The following is an 11,988-nucleotide window of genomic DNA, read 5'->3' as shown; positions in this document are numbered from 1 at the left end:
ACAGCAAGTCCCCAAAGGAGTAAAAACATTCTATGTGCCATACTGCAGCTTTTATGGAGCTGCTCCTTAATTTCAATGGCTTCCACCCTTTTCCACAGAGAATATGCTTGTTAGACCAGGTTTTAAAGGAACATAGGAAATGGACCACACTGGTACAAGAAACAGATCCCCCATCTCACAGAGAGTGTGTGCACAACGAGAAGCCTTGCTGGAACAAGACTATAAATATTCCAAGAAGCACTTCCCAGATTTCCATTTAGGAATCCTAATTATGAACAAATGTCCTTAATCTGCCCACTTCATACATCTGAGATTTAAGACAGGTTGAATCCATGATCATCATCATAATTAGCCCAAACAAAAGGGCCAGATGTGAGAAGCATGGCTCTGATGTCGGGGGTCTTAATAGCAATTGATCAAATATTGTATAGCTATAACTGGTTTTCATAAATAACATATCCTCAGAAGTGATGATAACTGACACACTGTAAAATGCGTTTTGTCTGGGTTTTTTTGCAAGAGCACAAGCTTCACTTGTGCACAAGTTGGACCCCTTTCCCTGTAACATCATTTCAGCATTTGTGGCAAAACAACTCAACTGCCATCGGTGGGTTCACAGTTGTGTAAAATTGGACTATCATAGTGATTAATTGGGCTAACTTAATCTGTACATGCAAATTAAGTAACAAATACGTAATTTAGCACATGTGTGCAATAGTTTAATTTGCACATACAGTCATACTCTTTGGGTAAATGTAATACACGATCATGAACATTTTTTTTTCCTGCCCTTGTTTGCATGTGTAAATTCTCTCCAAAAAAATTCACATTATTTATATAGAATCCAAATAAACAAATATTTCTTTTATCTGCCAATATCACCTCTGTTTTCCAAATAGCTACCACTAGAAGTTATGTATATTTATGAACTAGAAGGCAAACTAATAAAAAGGATAAAAAAGCAAAAAAACAAAAATCTTACAATTAAAATGTGGTTGTTTGTGCTTCAAATCTAACAAGCAAGAGTTTTAGAATTTTGCTTGAATAAGCGCTGCAAAACTGAAGCTTTAAAATAAATTTTTAAAACTCTACAGAAAAGAGTTTTACTTGTATTAGAGTAAAATAGTTATACACAATGCTAAGATTTTGTTATCAACAGAAAATTAAGAAGCTGAGGTTTATTCTGCTGGCAGTTCAGACCACGAGGGTAATGTAACAGCTGCCATTCAACATGCAGCAGCAATATAAGCTAAAGTTTAGCCTTTTTGTCACCTCCGGAGCTTTTAATCAGCGGGATCTGTTCAAGAAACGCCTGGATGTGACACTTAGTGCCATGGTCTAGTTGACAAGATGGTGATCAGTCAGAGGTTGGGCTCGATGATCTTAGGGGTCTTTTCCAACCTAAACGGTTCTGTGAAGTAAGAGATTGAAGCCTGAACGCTGCATTAATAATTTAATACAAAATTAACCAGGAATTATCTTCGAAATGAGGAGGAGAGAAAAAAAAAAATAAAAATCAACTCACAGGGAAAATAATAAAAAGAAACAGGAGTACAAGCGCCGCACGGTAAGGGACGGACTCGGGAATAATTGCTTAGCCGGACACGCCGCTTAAAAAAAAAAAAAAAAAAGAAAAAAGAAAAAAAACCCAAACCACCACACACAAAACAAAACATCAAAGGGAAAGGCGCGGGGCACCGTCAGGTCCCGGGGCGCGGTGTGGACCGAGGGAGAAGCGATGGACGCAGGAATGTGTCCGTGTGTCCATCCCTCCCCGTGCGCGGGCCGGGCGGTCTGCAGCGCCACCTGCCGCCCAGCCCGCAGCAGCGCAGCGCGGGGGGCGCAGCGCGGCCCCGAGGCCGGGCCGGGTCACGGCGCGGTCACTGTCACTGTCACTGTCACCGAGCCCTCACTGTCACTGTCACTGTCACCGAGCCCGCGCCGCACCCGGACAACGCCCCGAGCCACGGCAGGCCGGGAATTGCCCGTGCGATCCGGTATTGAGAAGAGGGACGGGCAGGGGTGCGGGTTCGCGCGCTGACAAACCTGCCAAAATGCCAGGATCTGTGTGCCAGACGTACCGAATCACAGGATTAAAGGTTGGAAAAGACCTTCGAGATCATCGAGTCAAACCTTTGACCCAACACCACCTTATCTGCCACTAGACCACAGCACTGAGTGCCACATCCAGTCTCTTCTTAAACACCTCCAGGGACGGCGACTCCACCACCTCCCTGGGCAGCCCATTCCAATGTCTGATCACTCTCTCTGTAAAGGACTTCTTCCCAATGCCCAACCTAAACCTCCCCTGGTGCAGCTTAAGACTGTGCCCTCCTGTCCCACTGCTGGTTGCTTGGGAGAAGAGACTGATACCCACCTGGCTACACTCTCCTTTCAGGTAGTTGTAGAGAGTGTGCACTGTGCAGCTCTGTGGGGATGATTTTTGGGTGGTACTGCTGAGAGGCTTTGCTCCATGCCAACGAGCCACTGCATTGATTTGTTTAATGCTTATGCAGCAAACTGGCTGGTTGGGGGGAACAGCCTAATTTCAGTCTATATTCTACATGGAAGTGAGTAGGGGCATGAGAATTACAGCCATTCAGTTGTGGCTCTTGCAGCCTCCCCAGCTGTTGGCATGGCCTGAGCCCTGGGACTTCTCTGCACCTTTGGGCCCAGAGCACAGGTTTTGCTCATCACTCCATCCCTCAGGAAGCCAGAGCTGCTCACCAGGGTCTCTCTTCCAGGCCCTATTCTGGGGTTGGACCCACACAGCTCCTGTCCATCGGCTGACTGAGGTTCCTTAGAGGACATCGTCCACTTCACAAATCAGATATTTAACAATAAAACTAGTACAGCATGTTCCTCTGCTGCGTGCACAACAGCACTGAAGTGCTGGCATGAGTCTCCCACGCCCCATTTCAGAAGGATGAAACTTTGCTTACTGCAGACTTTCTGCGGGCTGGGGAAGGGCTCAGAGCCACTGTGGAGGGCACTGAGGACAGTGTGGGTGGGCAGCAGAGCTGCTCCCCTGGCAGGTGCAGCCTGATCTGCAGGACAAAGAGCTGAAAATGAGATCAGATTCTGCCTCAAACTATCTGCAGCATCAAAACCCTTTTGTGATCTTATGACTCACGTGAGATCAAATCTTGGCCCCAGTAATAGCAGACAAAAAACACTTCTTAAATTAAACAGGGAGTTCTTTCATCCTGCAAAGAAGGAACTTCGCTACAACAAAAACAACTAAGTGAACAGAAAAGAGACAAATGAAGGGAAAGGCAGGGTTGGAATCAAATGGGAAAAAAAGAGAAAAAAAAGTAAATCACATTACTAATTGACTCAATTTAGGGATTGTAAAGCCAGAAGGCACCACTCAGACCACTCTTTCTGACCTCCAAACTCATGCAGTCTAGAGGAGTTGCCGAAATTAATCCATGCTTTGAGCCTAAAAGCTCTGACTGAACTAGATGATAACTTCTAGAAAAGTATCCTGCCTTTATGTATCACAGCCTAGGAAGAACCTGCTGAAATCCTCCTTCCTTGGTGCAAACAGCTGACTATCAAGCAGGAGGAACTTTTCTGTCAAGTGGCTCTTCAACATAAAGTCTGTGCTTCCAACTGCTTGTTAAACTAACTCCTTGGATAAACCAGCGATGAACCCTGAGATCATTTCACTCCAAGGCATGCTTTCTATCCTTTGGGTATTTTTGTAGCTCTTCTCTGAACCCTTTCAACTTGCATGTTTCTGTAGGGCCCTGGCAGTGGTGACCACCCCAGTGTCAGCTGCACAGGCAGCACCACCTTAAACAGTCCCAGGTGGGACCTCCACCTGGTTTGGATTGACCCCACAGACAACAAACTGCATGTTCTTCAGGTATGTCTTCCCCATGAGCACCAAGTTTCTCTCAGAGATCCTGCTCCTCAGCACAGGAGCACCCACCCATCCATTCTTTAAGCATTATCTGTGATCTTACGTATAGCTTTTAGTTATTTCTGTGCTTTTGAGCCCAAAATATGGAGTAGCACATTGCTAGAGAGAGATGTGGATCACTGTCTTCCTGGCTGTATATCTACTTACTAGCCACAACCTCTGGGCTACTTGCAAACTATCCAAGTAACCTGCTTTTCCACCATGCAACTGTTTAAAAACCAAACAAAGCAAAACAAACAAAAAAACCCCCAATACAAAACAAAAGCAACAATCAAAGCAACAACAACAAAAAAAAAGCAAACAAAAAACCCAACAACCCCAAACAACCTTCCCCCCCTCCCCCCAAAGAAATTAAACACTGGACAGTTCAGGACTCTAACATTAGGTGTCATAGATAATAATATATGGTGGTTTTCAACAGTAAACTCTGGCATGTTTTTAGAAAGAGTTTGGATTTAGCACTGGTATTTTGCAAACCAGGAATATAAAGCACTGAAGTTGACTGACATCCCTGGGATTCACAGAAACATTTAGGTTGGGAAAGACCTCTGAGATCATAAAGTCCAACCTTTAATCACCACCTTGTCAACCAGACTGTGGCACTAAGTTGTTTCTCAAACACAGGTTGCACCGTAAGGTGGTGGCAGAGTCAGGAACGAGACCTGAGACTCCAGAGTTTAATGGAGCACTGAATCCACCAGCCAGACTTCCAGTTTAATAGCTCCCTACTAGATGGGCAATTTTTAATTCATTCAACCTGCACCATATATTAATTTCTTAATATTCTTTTGGGATCATTCATTAATTTGGAATGGGCTTACTAGCAGTAATCAAAATGTCACACTGCAGAAAGACTAAAGCCATACAGAAGTCTATGACCCCAACCTTGCTACTTTTACCAAACCAACTTGCAATCCTTTAAAAAAATCACATTAAATTTGACAAGACTTGTTTTCACAAACATATATTGAGTGGCATTAATTATGTTTTCCACCATTAATTCTTTATGAAATGAGTCTGAGCTAATCTATTTCATTATTTTCCCCAGACAGAAGGAAGTCTGGCAATTATTTAGGTCACAAGATTGCCTTACTTACAGCTTTCTGAAAGTTCATAGTCCAAAACTTAATAAAAGCCACACTGAACTGAAGCCTCTACTTTTGTCTATTTATTAAAATCCTTTGACTACCAACATATTCCTCATTTCCTAAAGGGTAGAGACCCAGCTACTGCCTCATGCCTTTTTCCTTTCTTTACCCTCTTATCTACACCCAGATAAGATCTCTGGTCCCTTTGGAGTGATTTTGGATTGTGCCTTTTACCAGGTAGATACAAGGATGCATTTGGAAAGTTGGTCGATAGAACTGTTCTTTGCTTTTAATGCTAATTTAAGTGCTACAAACTTTCTCCTGATTTGCCCAGGGACACAGCAGATATCTCTTAAGAGCCTCATGCCTCATTTTACCTCTTAGTAATGTTGGAAGCATATATTTTAGGAGCATTATGAGAACTAATTAGCGAGTGTTTCCAAAACTGTTAGGCAAGTGCATATTCTCTTCATGCAATCTATTTCCTAGCAATGTACTCTACTGAGCCAGAAGCCAGGATTCCTCTGTGGCATCCGAAGAGGATGTGTTGGAGGCAGTGGATCAATTACTTACTACAGTTCAAAAGCCATGAGGCTCCTTGGACAGCTCCCACAACTCTCTGTGCAAGTAGGGACTCTGACACGCAGTGCTGGTGTCCTGCTCACTGAATCAAAGCTGTGGCAGAGCACAGTGACACAGTGACAGCCCAGCATCAGGGAGATGAAAGGGACACACATTCCTATGTGTTCCTGCACACTTGATGCTAACAGTCATGTCCAAGCCCAGGATCATGAGCTTCCTGCCCATTACTTGACTGTGAAAGCAAAAGGGGTGATTTTAACAGCAGCAAACTTCTTACCCATCACCTAAGTTTCCTTCATCTTCCTGTACTGCCCAGAACAGTTCCCCTTAAAACACCTTAAAGCCAGATTTTGCTCATATAGAAAGCATTACACTGACTCCTAAGTAGTTCACAATTATAGTTCTAGTGATAGTTTACCTGCTTTTTAGGGCAAATGTACAAATTGCACTTTGCTTTCCAATACTGTAATACTTAGTCTGCTCTTGACTGAATGCAGGATGTGTAGTTACATTAAGAATTAATATCTAGTTTTAACATGTTTTCCAGGGTCTTCTACAAGACAACTTTTTCCTTTGGCAACCTCTATGTCTATAAAACCCAGACAAGCTCTTTTCACAGCAGTAATCTTTCCTTGAAAACACAAAATGCTATTTCTTCTGAGATTGCATGTTGGCTAAAGGAAATGTGCTATGCACCAGGGGATTGATTAAAGGGAAGTGTAAAAAGAAATGGGGGAGGGGGAGGTGTCTTTCCTTAGGAATATTTTTATTATTCCTTAGAAAAAAAATCTGACTCCAAACATCCAGCTGAAAACCTGATTGGAAACAGAAATTCCAGCTCAGAAGTATTCTGTGATGACTCACGAGAACAATAGTTTAGTGCCTATTGCTTCCAGTTCCCTTCTAATGGCAAGTTTCCACATGTGGACCACCAGGACTGGGATCAGAGTTGCCTTCTTTTGGGAGTATTTTCATTATTGGCAAAGCATTCACTAGCACCACATCCACAAACTGAATCAAGAGGAGAAGAAGTGGGAAGTAGAATAAATTGCTATATGGGGAAAAGCAGATTGAGTGCTCCTGACATGCTGAAGGAATAAAAATCAACTCACTGGAAATGTTTGATATATCTGTGAGAAATCCCTGTCTTGGGATGCACTCTGTAATAGAGGGAATTAAACATCATATCCAAAAAACCAAATCAAAACCCCACTATAATGCATTTATTTCCTGAATATCACGTTCTAAGAGTCACTTTCTTGATTTGCAGGGACCTGGCTCATGATAATGAATTTCTTGAGGTTGGCAATGACAGATGCACTTAAATCACCTTCCTTCCTACCTAGCTCAGCTATCAGAAGGAGGCCCCAGAGGACATCAAAGTTGCAGCAACCCAAATAAGAGCTCTCACAAGCATTATCTGGAGCACTTCTGAATGGGGACTTCACAGTTCTGTAGTTTTGGGCACAGTATTCTTTTTAAATGGATCTTTGATAAAAAAGTCCATTGTTTGGAGAAAAAAAAAAAATAAAGTCCAGAACCAAACTTCCATATAATCAGCTACAGTAGCACATTATCAATCAGCCATAATAAAAGCAATGTTAATGTTTGCTTTCAACCCCAAGGCCCGCACTGCATTTGCTCAGTTCAGAAAGTGAAGGTAAAGAGAGATGACTGACTTCTCCATCTCTCTTGGTGGTCACTAAGTGACCTGATGAACCAGGAATGTTTCTTTGTTCTGACTGGGTTTGTAGGTCACACAACTATTTTTCTTCACCATACAGTCTACGATGTTAATTCAAAACCAGTGTTTCCTTATGCATTTAGCAACGAGAGAGGGAAACGTTTGCCCACCTGCTCTGAGCACAAGGAAGTTACTGCACCATACAGCCAATTATCCACTCAGCTATCCATGTAGAAAACACTGAAACACCCTGTGCTGCAGCTTTGTTGAAAAGGCAGTGTGCAAAGACAGAGCTGGTGGTTGGGAACCCCTTGGCACAGCACCCACCAGGGGATGAGCTTTCCCTGGGAGACCTTTCCCAGCCTGGCATTTCTGTGCTTGCACCTGGGAGATGCTCCAGCCCCTGCGGGGGCACTGGGCAAGGAGGAGCAGGGAGAGACCCCAGACCTGCATCACTGCCACCCTGGGGGGCAGGATCAACGATTCCTTTGTGTTTTCGAGGTACCTTGGCACACACACACACAAAAGAAAATACAGGAAACATCCTGCTGGACTGACACCTTCTACTTCATGTTTTATCTTGGTTTCTCACCGTGTGAAAAATATGCCAGTGGCTCTCTGGGCCCCTTCCCGGGCTGGGAGCAGCACCTGTCCTGGCTCCTGTGCTGATCTCAGCTATCCCAACCACATCCCTAATCCCCACAGTGACTCTTGGCACAAGGACCCTGTCTACCAGAAATGAGGGGACACTTCACAAACCCTTTTCACATGAAGAACTCACTCAATATGAGGAACTCACACACTGCACTTTCTTTCTGACCAGCTGCTTTCTAATGTAAAGCTGATTATTTGGAGAGGAAAAGTTCCCTAAACATATCCTATAGTGAATTACTCTTCACACATAATAGTAGTCTGAACCCATGCAAAATATGTAAATTACTCTTGCTTAGCTCCTCCCTTTGTTCCTCATGTGAACTTTGGGGTTTTATCACAATATTGTGCCTTTTGACAAGGAACCCATCAATATTATTTCTGTTTGAGATATTCCACTCTTTCTGGTATATGGAGTTTATTACAATTGTTTATTACTTCTACAAAATATCTTATATTGGGAAGAACAATTATTATGTATTTCATGCCCTTAAATTAACCATGAAAAACATTTCGATATGTCTGGCAAGAAAGTTTTGTGAAGGGTTTCCAGTTAAGTCCTAGTTAAAAGAACTTTATGTGTAATAAAGTCCTCAAAAATATTAAAAATCATATTTAAAGCATTCTCATAAAATGTGTATTGAGAAAAGACAAGTTAATTCTCAAAGGCTCCATTATTGAAGCAAAAATTAATATTTGTACTGTTTCTAAATTGGAATAAAATTGCAAGGATGCAAACACTATCCTATATCATAATCTATAAACCAGTCACAAATGTTAAATCAACTGTAAAAATGATTTAAAATCTACATGACTAATTTTATTAAACTGATTTAAAATCACATTTGTGCTACCTTCATTTATTAACTGTATTTCAGACAACACTGTGTTTATAATGGATTTGCATGAATACAGATATATATGGAGAAGAAACTGTCTGTTAAAAGGGACAAGACCTTTCCTCCTCTGTGCATGTTTTCTTAGCACATGCTTGTGGTAAACAGAAATATATAAATTAAAGATGCATAGGCCTTGATAGGTTCTGCAGTCAATTCTCTGCAATTTTATGGTTGTTCTCTTCAGTTTTCTTATTCATAACACAATGATTTTTGTTCTTTGTTCCAAGCTTAGAAAGCACTTCAGAAATATTAATTAATATCTGTAAAACTGTAGCCATTTCTAGTATCATTCTGGCTTTTTGCAGATGGGAGAATTGTGGGCATTTAGCTTTAGCACAGATCCAACTAAATCAACAAAGCTATTTCTGGTTTATTTTGGTGAAGCCAATTAGAATAAGCAGCTGAACTCGAGACAGATAAGAAAGGGTTATATGAAAATTTTAGGGAGCTCACAAGCTGTTACTGCCTTTATAATTATTATTTCAATGTTTTGGGAATTAACCCCATCGCATGCTCCTCGTTGGGCACCCAGCCTTGGGAACAGGCAGTGCACTGGTGTGGTCCATCACCCCAGGGATGGGCACCAGTACAGTGAGGCAGTGCCAGGACAGGGAGCTGGATGCCATGGTGCCAGGGATTCAGGGTCTGTCCTCCCCATGACCTCCTGAGCTCTCAGCTGGGTAGTGGCACCAGGAGCTACCATCCAGCAGCACCAAAATCAGTGAAGGTTTTCTAGGTGTTAATTAATGCAAGACATGCAAAGTCTTCTCACTCTTCCTGCCAAACATCACAAAAGATTCCAGGGGAACAGGGAAAATCAGAATGTCAAACTCTCTGCAGGGCAAGGCAGGAATCACCATCGTGTGCCCCCTCTAAGGCAGGGGTTACCTCCATCCTCTGTAGGGACACCCCCAGCCCCAGCTGGTCCCAGGCAGTGAGTAAGGAGCCCTCCAAGGGGTAGCAGTACAGTTGGGTGTTGGTTGAGGTTCAAGACTGCGTTCCTGGGCTAAAGCTTAATCATCAGGGCTAACCTGTCCCCTTTGCTCTGCCCTGTCCTCCATGACTGCACTCTCTGCTGTGAGCTCTTCCAGGAGGGGACACACACACACTTACACAAAGGCATGGACCACCTTCACCAAAATAAATTTTCTGGAGTTTTGTCTGAATAGACCCATTCAAGTGAAATTATGCTGGACCTGTCTGTGCCCTACTGGAGGACAAAAAGCCCAGTGTTACATCTGACTTCTTAAATCTGCAGATTTCAGCAATCGTTTCTTTCAAGCCTTATCTCCTCACCAGCACGTACTGACCTTAGACATAAGGAACAATCTGCAGGATTCATGCAGATAAATATTCTAATGCACTTTATCTTAGAAAAGCTGCAAACATGTTTGCAAGACAGACACAGTTACTGCTCCTTCAAGACTCCGTATGACCTTTAACATCATTTTCCACAAAAGTTAATTTCTGTGATTAATGCAATATACTAAAACCCATAAATCTGATCATTTGAAGGATTCAAATTAGGAATTATTGACAGCTGATAGAACAGAAGTGCAGAGATGAGGCAGATTTTCTCATCTGTCCATCTAAATGTTGGAATATGTATTGATTAAAATATGACATGGTATAGAACCCGCCATAAATCTAAAATCTATTAGATTAACAGAGGCATTCAATTAACATAAAATGACAACCTAAGAGAAAAGCCATGAATGTGGGCCTATCTCCGTTTGTAATATTTTAAACCACCTATCTGGGCAAGTTTTAAGGTAAACAGAGATGTGTGCCTGGTTTCACCTTGGCTCTGTACCCATGTGTAAACATAACACTCAGTGAAGGTAAGCCCAGTGTGCTGAGGTTGTGTTTTGGTTTTCCAGTTGAAAATACTTAAATATTAAAGCTGAGCATAGATCTCAAAATTGTACCTATGACAATAAGGCCACCATTTAAAAAAACTACTAAAAATGTCTTTGTTGTGCATTAATCCCCTGGACGTAGAAAGTCCTTCCTATTTGAAGTTATTTCAGTAATTTTTCTTTCCATCAAAAAGGTAAAATATCATTAGGTGCAGCAAGAGCATTAACAGTGTAATGAACTTTCCAAGTAGAAACCATTAAAACACCACACACACATGAAGCAGGAGAGACCCTCTCTGAGCAGTGACCCCCAAGTAACTCTCAGCCCTTATGTGTGTTACTCAGTGAAGTCCAGCTGCAGGAACATCTGGACTCTACAAGTGCAGATTTTATCCCACTGGGTCCATAAAAAAATCATGTAAGGAAATTTAAAATTTCCTCTGTACCGCCTAGACCAAAGTCGGCTGCTTAAAGCACCCAGAAGAGACAGCTTGAAAGAAAAAAATATAGAGATTTGAGCTTTCTATTCCCTACTCAAAATAAGGAAGCCAGTGGAGTACCATGGGAAAACAAATGCCATACAAATGGCCTCATGCTATGGACAGAGAGGAGGCTTGGCCTCACCTTTGCCTGGCACCTTTCTGAATGGATCTCATTTGCTCAAGCACTGAATGGCACAAAAACCAACCTCAGGGAGAAGGGGCACATTTTTTTGTCATGTGTACCTGGTTGGGACTGGGGGTTCTTGCACTGGATAGGCATGGAAGCGTGAGGGGAGCACTGAGATTTGGGTCAGAATAGCGCAGGTAGGTTCAGGCTCACTTCCCAAAAACACTGCTCATTTGTGGTATCATTTTATTTTAGCTGGAGTTAGAATTGCTCACACCGAAATCAAGCTCTCAAAGACTTTTTGTAAGTCTGGGAAACCCCGCCCACGTGAAAAATTGTCAGATGTTACCTAAATGCCGAGCTTTCATGCTCTGGCTTGGAATGCTTATACAAGCAGCAAGGCAAGTTCCTCTGCCTGTGCAGGCTCAAGGGTTCCCTGGAGCTGCTGAAAGCCTTAAATGAATCCCAGAGCCCCTGTCCCCAGCTGCTCCACTGCAGCAGTGCCATTCCCGACACGGCTGCAGTTAAGCTGGCTGAGCCCGTCTGTTCTTTTCTCCTTCTGGCCAACTCATCCTATCAGGGCCACCTTTTGCCAGCCTTATTCTTTCCAGTAATCAATAATTACCTTTCTCTGCTCCCACTGATGGCTTCTGGAAGGGGCAGCCTTATGTCACTGTAGCAATTGAAA

Source organism: Empidonax traillii, unplaced genomic scaffold (assembly GCF_003031625.1).
Source record: "Empidonax traillii isolate 1590-97213 ecotype Southwest subspecies unplaced genomic scaffold, ASM303162v1 scaffold261:size680923, whole genome shotgun sequence".
NCBI classification, from domain to species: domain Eukaryota; kingdom Metazoa; phylum Chordata; class Aves; order Passeriformes; family Tyrannidae; genus Empidonax; species Empidonax traillii.
This window is presented reverse-complemented; position numbering follows the sequence as displayed.